General features: G+C 39.7%; 1 protein-coding gene across 2 annotated transcripts in view; it reads left to right on the plus strand.

Annotated features, from left to right (window-relative positions):
* kazna (kazrin, periplakin interacting protein a) overlaps positions 1-14,744 on the plus strand; it is a 192,900-nt gene that overhangs the window by 73,858 nt on the left and 104,298 nt on the right. The gene's annotated exons all lie outside the window — the stretch shown is intronic.

The following is a 14,744-nucleotide window of genomic DNA, read 5'->3' on the forward strand; positions in this document are numbered from 1 at the left end:
AGCTGGTGCCTGTTGGGTTGAAGAGGCAGACTGGGCAAGGCTAGATGTCACAGTGGTGGCAGGTGGGAGCCACCATCAGGTATTGTAATGCCCGCTGGCACAGGCGAGACTGTCTCGAAGCAGCATGACTTGGTAGAGAGAGAGGGGGAGAAAGAGGGAGGGGGCGGCATCTCGATCCATGCGTATGCCAACCCTGACAAATTGGATAAAGCCTCCAGTGGACTGGCACAGTAGATGTAGAGAGCAGAGGGAGGGAGGGAGGGAAGAGGGTGTTGGTTAGCAGATGTGTGTGTCATCACAGGCCTGGCATCATGCTGAAGGGGAGGAAACATTATTTACACTAATGTACGTAAACAGACAGATACATGCATACGCAGTGCAAAAGTTGACGTCTGTGTGCGTATGTGAGGACCTTCACTTTCATAGCAAGGCTAAAAATACCGCCTTCGGTTCTGTTTTCACAGGTACACACTGCCTGTCTAGGTGTACTTTTCATCCTCTACCTCATTCGTTTTTCACATGTTTTAACCAGATTTATAAAATTTATTTTGCCTCTATTATTTATTTGAAAAGTCACTCGAATTTCAGTTTTTCTGGTGCATCTTCGTCTTCAGGCTTGTCTTTAAATTCTACAAATACTGCATGTTCAATTGTAATATAGTTGTTATAGTTGTTCTACGTTCATTTGTCTATAGTAGTTCATGTACATTGGTTAAAGTATGTGCATCAGTTACAATAATGACTCTTTTTTTATAACAAATTTCAATCAGTTATATTCAACCGTAAATTAAAGTTCATTTTCATACCTTTTCAAGCACAAAATAGGTGGCAAACTGTCAAAGAAAGTGCAGGTGTGCATTGAGTATTCTGCGCCAGTATGTCATACCTTAAGTTGATAGCTGAAGTTGCTCATTTACATTAAACTAAGGCAATTAGAGATTTCTCACAGTTGGTTTAAACTCTAAAAAGATGAAAATAGCTCAAAATGTTCATTCTGAGATGTAACCCCTTTTTGTCATCTTGCAAATCCTTTTCAAGATTTTCTGTGAATGCAGATTAGCTCATTCAAATTTAATAATTGGCTGGACAGAAAATATAAAAGAAAAAAAAAAGCTAAGGCTCTAACAAGCCATGTTAGGGGAACAGTGTTTTACTGGTTCCACTATCCTGTCGCTCACTGTGGTGCAGCTTTTGTTAGGTAGTAACAATTTACCTATTACACATAATACACAGAGCCCCTTTCTTAAAAGTAATGCAGTAGGTTACTTAATTACTCCCAGGAGAAAGTATTTTATTTGACTACTTGTTACATTTATTTTTTCGTTTCTCTATAAAATGACCTGAAACGTGTTGTCTCATCATCATTATAGTTAGCAAAAAGCAACAACAAAAAACTATGCAGCTACAAACACAGACATCACAAATACAAGAACTCTACAAAAGTCAAACGTTACATCAGTCATCTCAGTGTCCAAGAATAAATGGATGAACATGATCAGTTGTTGACACGTGACTTAAGCAACTCTTAAGTCACTCTTAAACCATTCACTGAAATATGGGAAAAACTCACCTGCAGGGGGTCCACCTGCAGGATACCAGTACTAACTGCTGTAGTAAATGTTGCCTCTTGCACTAAAAATAATCTAAGCAAGCTACGCTTAATCTGGACATAAAAATAACTACTGTATCCAAGCAGTGTCCATCACTTTTATTTGCAGTTATGATGTAATTGGTGTTTTTTGTAGTTGGTTTATTTCTGTTCCTGTTTCCTATATGTGTGGCTTGTCTAATTTATTTTTGTTCTGCTTCATTAAAAAAAGAGTTTTGTGTGCCCTGTTGTAAATATCTATTCTTGAAATGATTTATTAAAGCTACAAAATTTGTAGTACAAAGTGCGAGTGGGTAAACTGCCAGTACTTTCTTCCAGTTGGCATTGTAGACTCTGACCCGTGGTCTTGTGGAGAAGCTCCACTTGGTGCTACTAGTGTTGCTGGTGGTGGACCACCTTTTTACTCTTGAGCCAGACAGACTTCCAAAAACTCACAAAAACGTCTAAAAACTACTTAGCTGAGCATCAAGCACTAGAAACGTCTGTTAGGACAACAAAAAAATAAAAACTCCTAAAAATTTCCTGCATGTTCTGGTTGTATCTTAGTAGCTGGATTTTATCTGAGACATGACAAATAGACAGGTACTGCCAGCTGCTGTGTCAGTCTAGAGGTAGTCATGATACTTCATCTCTCTCGAGTGAAGAGGCTTTGTCTCGTAGCTCTCATCCAAACAAGGAGAGTTCACCCAGAGTTCAAAAGGAAGTTGAGAGGGAGAGCAAGATTTTTGCTTCCCCCCTGTGTCAGTCACTCCCCACCTTTTGAGTCTTAATCCTCTCAGAAGAGAAGCTGTTGGTTTGACAGCTGGTAGGATGCAGATTCTTCCTATCAGCCACTTTTTTTGAAACACGTATGCTGTAAACAAGGATTTGTCAACTTAGGGAATATCAAGAGGAATCTTTGACTCAGTCAGCCTCAGGGAATGACGTTCTTACTTATTTATCCACTTATTTGCTTGTCAGAGATGCAGATTATAAGTAAAGCTCTCCAGTGCATCTGGATAATTAAAACCCTTGTTGTGTAGTCTAGAACAAACTCTATCATTTTAGAAGTGGTACAGGGCTGACCAAGCACCACTTATTTTGAGGGGGATTTGGAAAAGAAAAGGTTTAGGGGTGGATATCAGAGATTGACATATGATTTTGTTCCATATTATAAGTGGGGTAAAACACTGCATAGGTTTTGAGTATCACTGAAAAAGTTTCAGCATTTTTACATCTGAAAAAATACTTGCCTATGAGTCAGGTGAGCAGAAGCTCCGCTGTCGGGAGTTTGACAGACAGTTTTCCAATGCACTGTCAGAAAAAAACATGCTAGCTTTAATAGAAAGAGTTGCAAAGCTGGAAAAACTGGTACTTCCTATCCCAATAAAATATTTTCTAAAACTTATTTTGGGACTTGAGTGTATTTAAGTCTGTGGGTCTTGCTTATGATAAGGCTAATATGGATCTGGTGGCTGGAAGCTCTTCTGCAAGGTTCATTGGTGCTTGTATGAATGCCTGCATGGATGAACACATGCACGCGCACAGACACACGTGCAGCATTTGTGGGTTCTACTCTGTGCAGTGAGTGATCTGTCTGTTGGGATATTCTGTGGTCGTTAGCTGATGTGCCTGGCTGTGTAGATGGAATTGATCTCTAGTTCAGACCATAAAGTACAATGCTACAGCTTTTCACTGTCAGAATCTACAAGGCTATTACCTTGAAAGGAAGTTGATGCTGCTGTGAACAGTTTCATGGATAATGCAGTTGTTATAGAAAAAAAAGACAATTCCACAGTCACCTACTGGGCTGTGGTGCTATCACTGTGTTAATTTATTGTCTGCAATGACAGTAAAGAGTTATTTTATCTTAATTCAGTCTTTGCCACATTACATTTTTCTTTCTTACTTTTTTGCTGATGTTAAACATTAATATTGATACAAAAAAGTCTGTAAAGGTTTGGTCCAAAATATTTCTGTATTTGTTTGGTTTGTTTCTCCCCCCGTGTCCATAAATGTTAATAACAGTAAATATAAGTCAGTATAAAAGATTTGTTTGCATGCTTTGGAATGACTGAAGTATTAAAAGCAGTCATTACAAAATTTCTTCATTGTCTTCTCCATGTCTTCATTTATCGGCTATCACAAAAGACAGTAACATTGTATCAACAAATAGCTAATATTGGCCGATATATCAGTCGGTATATTGGTATTCCTTCTATATTGGCAGGCGCTAATAAGCTTTGAATCAAAACTGGAACACATTTTTCTGCCAGTCAGGTTTTTTTTGTAGTTTAAAAGAGACTGAGACAATTAGGCTACGTTCACACTGCAGGGGAAAGTGCATCAAATCCGACTTTTTTGACCCTATGCTACCAATATACGATCATGGTATGACAGTTTGAACGGCACAAATCCGATATTTTCAAATCCGACCTGGGTCACTTTCGTATGTGGTACTGAATCCGATACATATCTGATGTTTTAGAAAGCGACTGCTGTTTGAATGGTCATGTCGCATTAAATCCGTCTTTTACGCCACTGACACAAGACAGACGCCAATTATCAGCGCCCGAGAAGACATCGCGAACCCTTCCTGGCCATCCAGTGTAGATGTCAGTGAAACTGTTGGGAAGACAGCGTTGGAGAAACGTAAACATTTTTGTACTGTATTATCTGCAGATTCTGACAGAAATCTGCAACTATCCTTTGAAACATCGATCCTCCCCAAAACAGCAATAAGGATAATTATTAGGCCATATGTAAATAACAAAATAACTTAAAGCAAAATTGGTAAACGTAAAGTCCGAAACAAGTCAAACAATACTGTTTGGTCTGGATCTAAACAGAGCGCGTTGTGTGTGACGTCTTTTTTTGCGCATGCGGGCCACTTTGAGGGTTCACACTACAGAGCGTTTGCTGTCACATTTTATTTGTAGTGTGAACAAGCAGACAAAAAAAATCGGACTTGATCAAAAAATCAGAATTGAGCATTAAGACCTGCAGTGTGAACGTAGCCTCAATTTCTGCCTTTTTATGTTTTAGAAATAACTACAACCAGACATAATAACTTAGTTATCAATAAGCACTGGCGTCAGACTATTTTTGCCTATAGTTAAATGTTGTGTCATGCACTGACGGTATCACATATTGCAACAGAAACTATCAACTCATGGAGGTCAGTGCAGCACAAATGTGCAGCTTTTAGTGCATGGAGATACTTGAATTTATACCCTGAAAATGATGTGTTTATTTTAGCTTGTGAATTGTGAATTGCTATAAAGAAGTCCTTGGCTCTAAGAGATGCTAACTGCCAGTGTACTTATAATTACTGTACTATAAAAACCCAATGTCATAATAAAAACTTGACTCTACTCTACAGTGTCATATTAAAGATATGTGTTTGTAGCTGTGTTTGGATATCTGTCAGTACATCTTGTTATTGTAAGAATATCCTAGAGATTGATGCTTACATGCATTTGTATCCAAAGCAATAAGCTGCTTATATTAGATTTTAAATCCTTCAAATCGCCAAACAGGATCCTGGCTTTCGTTCCAGAGTCCATAATCGGACCCTTCATGCAAAGTTTATTTGGATTCTCTGATGGATTGCCAAGAACTCGTAACCTTTTAAAGTCTGATAATTCTGCAGCTTGTAATGTGATCAGTGTTTTCTCTTTGCATAGCTTACTTGAGAGGATAAATAAACAGCTTTTATTGGTGGATAAAATGGCTTGTGAGAAGTCTCACCTTATAGAAGATTGATCTTTGTCGATGGTGATGTGCCAGGCTGTGCAATGACTGTCTCCGTCCACAACATTGACGTACAGCAGGCTTAGTGCTTAGATATTGCTCTGCTGCTTGGGGGTGTCAGAGCTGTGCTTCCAGGCTTATGCACTACACAGTCCAAGCCTAAGTGTATAAGTGCTTCATTGATTGTAGGCCTCTTAGAGTTCTTGCTTGTTACTGTATTTTACGGTCAGTGTGGTGTAGCCTTTATGAACCACAATTTCACATTTTTAGTTTATTCACAGACAAAAATTAAACAACCAATATCCCCAAATACTATTGTCCTATTGTCATTGTAATATTGAACAATGTTATCGTGCATTGCACGTTTTTCTCTTATCGCGCAGGTCTGATTAAAGTCATGTCAAGGTGTTGGACACATGTTGCTGTAGATTTGTTTTGTTGCACTTCACTTATTTGCTGATGTGCCATATGGTGTATTACACAGAGCCATCTGCTCAGTTGTCCTCATAAACTGTTTGGAAAAGGGCTGGTGCTTTCACAAAACACTTGCAGGTGATTGGATGAGCCATCGATAACAGCCCATTTCCATCTGACTTTATGCAGTCAGATCAGTGACCCATAGAACAATCTTACAAGCTTCCAAGCAGTCAGTGTAGTTAGTCAAGTATTGTTAGCATGTAGTCTTGCTATTTCTTTTTGAAGATAAGCCACTCACAGGTAGTCACTTTTTTTGTAAAAGTTGAAGACTGGAAAAAATGTTTTATCTCTTCATCATAATTCTGGGAATCTTGCATGAATCCAGCTGTCTTGCAAGGACGTGTCTTTTAAGACTGCATATCAGTTCTTAGTGTCTGTCTTATGAAAGAAAATATGTCCCAGTGTTGATTTGGTCTTAGTTTTGCTTGCACTTACCTATTCAGGTGCTTCCAGCCTGGCTTTCACCAGTTCAGAGATACCGAAAGATAAATATGCACTTTTAATAACAAAGGGTCCATCATTATCAAAGAGAAAACTGACTTGTGATTATGCAGTGGAAACATTTCCATTTTCCTCTCTTGAAACCGTGACGAGATAAAACCTTGTGGTCGTTAACCATTGTTATTCATGCTCTTCCTCTTGTGCCATGTTGTGTGAAGTATTTGTTACAGCTTCAGTTTGATGCTGCTTCTGATTTTTTTTTCATTCCACTGTTTAACGATTTATATTCTGAAATACAGAAATATTAATGCAAATATTCAAGCCATAAGTATCTGGACTACAGTCTGTGTGATATGTTGGTCCATGTTGAAAAATACTGAACCCCAGATTGCCTCAGAGGCTTCAATTGGTATACGTGATTATTAAAGCATTATACGATTCTCTGTGGGAATGAGTAAAATGTGGCACTCAGTCATGTAAGGGCGCTTTGAATGATCAATAGGACCAGAAAAGCTCCCTATAAATAACAGTCTCTTAACATTAGTGGCACCTTGTTGCTGGCTCCCTAAAGTCTGCGAGGCTGTAGGGGGCTTTGCTTTGCTGCCACAGATCAGAGCATTGCTTGAGGATTAAGTGTTTGCCTCCAGTCTAGCAGTACAGCTATCATAGCCACACGATTACGCTATCAAAGCTCATGCACATGCCTCAGCACAAGTCTGCGCAGCGCCCAGATGTTATCAGCTTCACAAAATGCAGAGCTCTCAATCATGTAGAGGAGCCCATTTGTGCCTTCTATAGGTGTGCGTGATGGTTGCACCTTTGTGGATCCTCCCTGATTGTGTCAGGGTACATGCTGCTTAGGGCACCGAGAGATGTATTGTGAGTTTTCTCTGCTCATTAGGATTCCGCAGTGCCCACTGACTGAGGCTGAAATGAGATGAAGTGATGAGAGGGAGAGGCAGTGAAGGGCTAGAAATAGATCAAAACTAGACTGGAGTAGACAGTACTGGTGGGCACGAGGAGGGAAGGAATGTTGGCCCCCGTAAGTCAGTTGGCCCCGGACATGCTAAATGGAGCTGTCTGACTGGATTTCAGATAGAGAGGCACCCAGCAGAAAGATGGCAACGGTGAACGAGCTAGCTAGCTAGCTAGCTAATAATGGGGCGCATTTAGGAATGCTGATAAGACTAAGAAGGGGTTGTGATTGGAAAGGATGAAGATTATAGGAACCCTCAAGCTTTCCTCTGCTCTCTATTTTCTTTCACTTCATCTCTTTCCTCCCTGTTATCTCCCTTCAGTTTTGCTATTCTGATTAGTAGCTAGATAAGAGGCTCATGACTCTTATATTTTCTGCTCCATTAGTCTAACTTGCTTCGTGCAAAAGGTCTGTGGCAGTGGCCAAGTGCCTTTCTGTCATCTCTCTCTTTCTTTCTTTTTTCCATTATAAAGCCTTTCATTCTAGATCTTTATTCAGTGTTTCACATTTTTAAATATTGCAGCCTACAGTTCGCAAAGAAATAAGCGCTGTGAGTGAGGTCATCAGCAGATGACTTCCCAAAGCATGCTCTCTTATGTCGCAATTATGTATTAAAAAAATGGTTTAAACTGATGTGAGAAGGGCGCATACAATATCCAAATAAGATAATTACAACTTTTAAAAAAATGTGACCTCGAGTTCAGTGAGTCCAGTGTCCCACTCGATCCCTCTGCTGTCCCTTTCTCTCCTTACAGACCATTAGCACTGCACCGGCTGTTCTGAAGCTGCGTGGATGGATGACATTTAAGAAACGTCGCCTTTAGTCATCCCTCTTCTTCGTTCTCCTTGTCCGTTAACCTTTCTGTCTCCCTCCCTTCATCCCTCTACATTTTCATTTCTCACTTCTCCTCCTCATTTGCTGTTCCTCCTCCCTCCCCTCCTTCTGTAAATTGCAGTTTCACTCGGGCAGTGCTTTGTTTCCCATCTTTTAGCTCCCATCTCTGTTCTTCTTCTGTCTCTGTTTGTCTTTCACTCGCTTGTGCATTTCTGTGACTCCATAAGTGGAAAAGGAAGCAAACAGAGCGAAGCAGTGAGGTAGAACCCTCTACCTCATCTGGTAATGAGCCTGGAAAGTTCCCAGTCAAAAGTACACCGTCTCCATGGAGACTGAGGTAAAGTTGCTGGCACTGCCTTCGCCCAGTGTCTTTGAAGAGCCTGGCTAGAGTAAACAATACCAAGGTCAACAATCCCAGGGGTCTGTTTGACCATCTGCAACCACAAAGACTCAGCAGTCTTTGAGGATGTTGTGGGTGCTTGTTGTTTTGCCGGCTTTTTCGTCCAGGTCCTTTTCATTAAGCTCGCCGGACCACCCTCATATCACTTCCCACCCATCTCACTTTGTTTTACTTTAGCTTTAAGCCTCTAACTTGTCATTTTAGTGTTTTATTTCTTGCTTTGTCCCAGGGTGAACTTACATAACCTCTTTTTATTTCCAGGCCACAGATGAATAGTTCCATATAGCCATAACTCACCATATTTAATGCAAAATTGCTTGTGTTCCTTAAGGGGATGCAGATTTAAAATTCGCGTTTGGTTATATTATTTAAGACTTTGTTGTTGTTTTTTTTTTAGCGCTGTGCCCTCTTTGTGATGCCTGTTCTCTGTCACTTCACCCCTTCTCACCTCCCCCAGGGGCCACCGCCATTTATTGTTCGATTTAATTATTAATGTTCTTAATTCTAGACGAGGGAACAAAGCTGCTATGACATTATTTGTGCCTTTGAGCTCTGAGTCCTTGGCTCTCTTGTGCAGTTGCTGCTTCAGAGTCACAAGTCATTACTAGTTGCCTAATTACATATTGAGGCACCTTCCCACACACACAAAGCATAGGCGGGTGGTTTTGTCACATTTCGTTGTCAAGTCTGTCTTTCTTGCACTGTGAGATTACTGTAAACTGTAGGTCACATTTGGTACTGGTGTGTGTGTGAAGCTGTGTCTTGGAAATATCACAAAATGGAGGTCTTTGTGGCTTAGTTGCAAGCAGCGAATTAAACTACTACGACTAAACTAGGGAACTAAAGAAAAATAAGTAAACCAACGTTAAGCCTACCCAGTATTATTGTATAAGACAGTGTCTTTGAAATGAAAAGAAACCTTGACTGTAAAGACATACATGTCTAAATTAATCCACATTAATGTCACAATTTTGAATCTGATACAATGTACAAAACTTTAGAGGGCCCAGTTTAAAAGCATTTACAAACTAAACCGGAGCATAAGGTAAAGAGCGAGGGGTGGAGGACAAAGTAGTCAACATTTGCGTCGTAATACCTTCTCTATGCTAACTGAGTGAAGGGACGTTTGTTGTTGTTTCCTTTCACCAGTTAAGCATATGGGTCGAACTATGATTTTATTTTAAATGTGTCCATTTATATTTAAATGTGTCCATCCATGCATCCATCCATCTGTTCATTTTATTAACTGCTTATGAAACTCACTGGAGCTTATCCCAGCTGTCGAAGGGTGAGACGCTGGGTACACAGGTCAACAGTGTGTCACAGGACTAACAGAGAGTGACGGCAGCACTCATTTTGAATTTCAAGATATGTACCTACAAAACCATTCAAAATAAATATTGTGGTAAATGTAATGGAAGCACCTTCTGTTTACACTAGGTCTTTGGCAATTAAACGATACAACAAATGAAGAAATAAAATGAGTATTAGTAGTAGTATTTTAGATCAGCAGGATATTTTAATACTGCTACATCACTATTCTTTTACCCCTATCAACTGATTTTAAAGCTCACTGCTAGTCTGTGTGGTGGTGACTTATGATTAACCTTTTGGCAGCTCACTATGACCTTTGACTGCTTCAGCTGCTGATGAGTTCAAAGTGTGTTAATGATGAAGCCTAATTTGAGAGCGAGAGCGAGAGTTAGTGTCTCTGCGTGAGAGTTTGAAGACCCTGAGCATTTCAGAAAACACTTTTGGAAGGATTCCACAGAGACATATGGCACTACAGCAAACTGCCCTGTGATGGGAGAGAGCCCTAAATTTTGTCAAGTGGCCTCAGCTGTGTCATTACTCCCTGCGTTTCGGGAGATTGAATAACAAATCACTGGATGATGGTAGGGACAAATGTTTGCTAAACATAAGAAGATCACTAAGGAATTTCTGGCTGGACAAAAAACAACAGCAAGTGTTGACTGAAACACTCAAAGAAATCTGGATAGACTTGAACTAGGGCTACTGTTTTATGGAATAATTAACCAAAGCTAGGACTCTTGGGCACTTTGGATCAGCTGTTTCTTTTTTGCAAGAAAGGCGGAGCTCATTAACAAAAGATCACAGTACCAATAGTCTTGGATAGGCTGCTGAGAGCTGCTGCAGGATCTGACAAACTTGACCTTGCACCTGCCGTCATAGAGTTTTAGAAATATCCAACTAGTTTGAGGAGGACCTTAATCTTTCTGTGGTGAACCTAAACGTCTGTGTTAATTAGATTCTCCAGCAACACACTGATCATAAGCACACTTTTAAATCAAGTGAAGCTTGATAAGAAATATAGACAATACCAGAATGACCAGGAAAAAACTCAATATTCAAGACCATTTTCCCTACATTACCCTATAATAGCTAACTTATTATAAAGTGTTGTTTTCTTTCTTTCTTTCTTTTTTAAGAAAGATTAGAATAATACAAACAAAAACATCAACAACAATATATATGTTTTTACATCATTGAAGCCATGCAAAACAAATTAGTTACATAACTGTAAATTAAATCTGAGAGATTTAAGTTTAAAATTTTCTACAAAATTTACAAAATTAAAAACAAAAAAGACAACACTATTCTTTAGGTGTTTTTGAGTTAGTGTTGTACTTCTAGTGACTTAGCGCTATGTTTGGTTGCTAGATGGCATTGTGAACTTAACACTTACGTAACACTTTTTAGACACAAGAAATAGTATGATACTTTTAACACTGTCTATTAATGTTACAGGTGGGCAGGACTCATGATGTTTGCTAACAAATTATAAACCATTGCAACACATGTTATTTTTGTTGCTGTTAGCCATAGCTGCTAGCTTAACAGATTGCTAATGTGGCTGCTGGGTAGTTGGTAATAGATAAACGGCTAAAGTTAATGTGTGAGCAGACTAGATAACACATACCATAACTGTTTTGTACTTCTATAAAATGTTTTTGAAACTGGAGCTTTACTGAGTGTTATTCAGCGTCGTGAACAATAGAACTAGCGAGTGCAGGGGTCTATGTGTATGGTTGTGTATTAGCTGGAGAAGGCAAAAACAGCTCTGTTAGTAGTGATAATGTTGCAATTGAGTATTTAATCCAGGGATATCCTGGTATTTGGTGTCCAGATTTAAAATGCCATTAAAAGTATTAGTAATGGACACAGAAAAAGCAGCACCAGCACAAATGTTAAACCTCAGTAAAAAAAAAAAAAAAGCATGAGAATAATAGGCAAAGACCCAAGTGTCAGAAGCTTGTTAACACTTACTGAAAGGGCTCCAGCATGGGCAAGAGGATATTGTTGATATACCTTTTAAGATGAGGCGGTTTGGATATTTTTTTAGTTGCACTGTATACGCTGGAAGCATTCAGTTGAATACATTTTAAAGAAAACTACCTACTGTGCAAGTCTGCAGTAAACTTTTAAGCCACAGTTAGCTCACTTATAATAGATGAGGCTTTATGTTTTGAAGCCTATAGATAACATTAGTATGATTACTGGGCTGCCGATCAAACAGTAAATATCAGCTGTGGAGAAATATTCATCTATAAGCCTGTATTCCATGAATTTGACTTCATCGTAATTCATCCCAGTGAAATCCATAAAAAAACTATTTACAGGAAAAGAAAGTTTTTATACATTTAAGACTTTGTTACATTGCATTTTTACAGGTGCTAAGAAATAGACTTTATAATATGATTTTTTTCCTAGAGTATCATGCTTTTCCAACTAGATGTAAGAGTACTCTGTTTAGATCAGACAGAATGGTAAGATTAATGCTTGTTTTTCCTTCTCCTAACCTTTATGCTACGGCCAATTTTAGACCCATATTACAGACTGAATAACATACAGTTATGTATTTTTCACAAGCTGTGTAACCACAGCATTTAGCAGAATCTTTGCAGTTACCTGACATTTTGCCCTCCGGTGCCATGTTTATGTATAAATTGTACAGCCGGCCTGTCAGAATGTCCGATGCTATCCCAGATGCCACAGAGCATGTATCTAGACCTTAATTGGGGCTGAGGGTGAACCCACTGCAGATGGTATTTGCACTGTGTGATGAAGAGGATTTTCTGGGTTTACTGCAATCTGCAGTGCAGCTAATGGTGGAGAGGAGAGATGAGGAGAAAGGAAATTGGAAAAGAGAAATAGGGGAGATGGAAGGCGGAGAGAGCTGACAAAGAAAGTTACAAACATTCAGCGAGAAGACTGAAGCCAGGGATGTACAGAGAATTGGAAGGACTGTGAAAGACAGAAATATATTACATAAATCATAAACACAGAAAGAGCATATAAAACCCTTTTTTTCTTTTTCCTAGTGATTGGTCATTATTTTCTAGCACTTCTGTTCTACCTGTATGACATAAAGATACCCTTTTTTCACTCTATCTGGTGAATTTAAGCTAATTTAAGCTTAATCTAAGATGAAGCAGACCACACACTTCCTATGCATCCTATTTACATGCTGGACACTGGCACTCAAATCAAGTCGAAGGCTTAACCCACTCCTCATCACCCCCACGCACACCCCCTTTAAATGTCTGCTCATCCTGTAATTGCCACTGATAGGATCTCCTAGAAACTCATTCAACTTCCTAATGTGCAAAGTTAACTTGATGAACTGTGAGCAATAATTCATCTGCGCCCCCCATCAGTCACCATTAAAACTGAGAGCTGGCCATTGCATCTCAATATAGCATTATTAGCAGCCGAGTTTCTCAGGCAGATAGATTGGCCTGCATGCTAAACGCGACATAAAGCCTCAGTGTCATCCTGAGAACAAACAGCCACTCCACTGTAAACTCTTTGAATGGTGGATGACCGTCAACTGTGATTAATGTGTGGGTTTACTCAGACTGATGAGTGGATCTTAGCTTAAGAAAGGGCAGCTGTAGGCGCTGTAACTTTAGCGAGACTTGCTGCAGTCTGTTGCCATAAGCTGAGTGCCGTCTTCTAAGATTCACATTGTATTCTGTGATATTTAAAACCGGCAGGATCCTTCAGTGGCACATCATTTTGCTCTGAGGCTCGCCGTGCTTGTAATTTCCACATGCAAAACAAGACTCTCAGGATACAACATGAAATTCACGGTTTATTTTTAACACAGTTGTGCTTTTTTGGGGTTTTTTTTTCCCCAAAGAGACTTTCAGAATGGCCTTTTTTTCTGATGAACCAAAACAATAATGTTCCCCTTGACTCATACATGCAGCCCACACAGCAGCCCACAAATCTCAGTTCACTGCGCAGGATGATGCTCGTTCTCTTCTCCCTTTCATGCAGACAGTTGATGAATGCTTCTGTATTTGACAGCCTCTGCCCAGTCTTCTTTTCACCATTTCCAGAGGCACCACGCTTATGTGTTATTTCCATTGTAATACTGGGGAGCTGAAGCTGTGATGTCAAAATGTAGCACAAACCAAGAAAATTGTGGTATACAGTGTATTGTACAATTTGAAGGAGATCGACTGTGAATGCTCTGCAGGGAAAAGCTATTAAATGCAGCAGTGGTCCAGAGTATGCTGGAGAGACATGTTGAGGCAAAACACCAGTGTGTGGTGTGCTGGTGGGGGGAGATCACACTGAAGGAGGCACTGTCACATTAAAAAAAAAAAAAGAGTAGTTGACCCACTGGTTTATCCAAAGTTTCTGTGCAGGTATGGCATTTTCATTGTGCGCATTTCATGGAAATGAATAAGTCTATGTATGCTAAAAATAATCCTAATCAGATTTTGTGTGGTTTCAGAGGGAGCTGTGTGAAACCTGAAGTGTGAGGCAGCCCTGTTTCATATCTGCCTTCTAAAAGTTATAAAAATGAAGAAATCTGGTGGTGTGGAGTAAGATAGAAGTGAACTTACAGACCTTTATTGTCTGCTCCTCATCGCTGCTTGAGGCTAGAAGCTCGAGGCTACAAAAGCGGCACCCTGCATAACTGAATGTCTCCATCTCTTACCATCAGCTGTCTAGTTGAATTGAGGGTCATGCAAGTGTCAGGTTTTGATCCAGAAGAAAAATGCATAGAAAAATAAAGACGGTCTTGCTGCTTTGGTTTGAATTTTTTTTCTTTCTTTCTTTCTTCTTTTTGCTCAACTCCAACTTAAGGGCCTTGGCCTTTAAGGAGCCAGTGCTCATACATAAACTGAACTTGTTCACAGCAGCTCGCAGGTATCTGTGAATTAGGAGACATATTAATGACCTATTTGGTTTGCAGCCAGCCTCAAGTGGCAGTTTGAAGAACTGCAGTTTCTGGCAT

This window comes from Neolamprologus brichardi, chromosome 20 (genome assembly GCF_056152115.1).
Source record: "Neolamprologus brichardi isolate AB-2024 chromosome 20, ASM5615211v1, whole genome shotgun sequence".
Lineage (NCBI taxonomy): Eukaryota > Metazoa > Chordata > Actinopteri > Cichliformes > Cichlidae > Neolamprologus > Neolamprologus brichardi.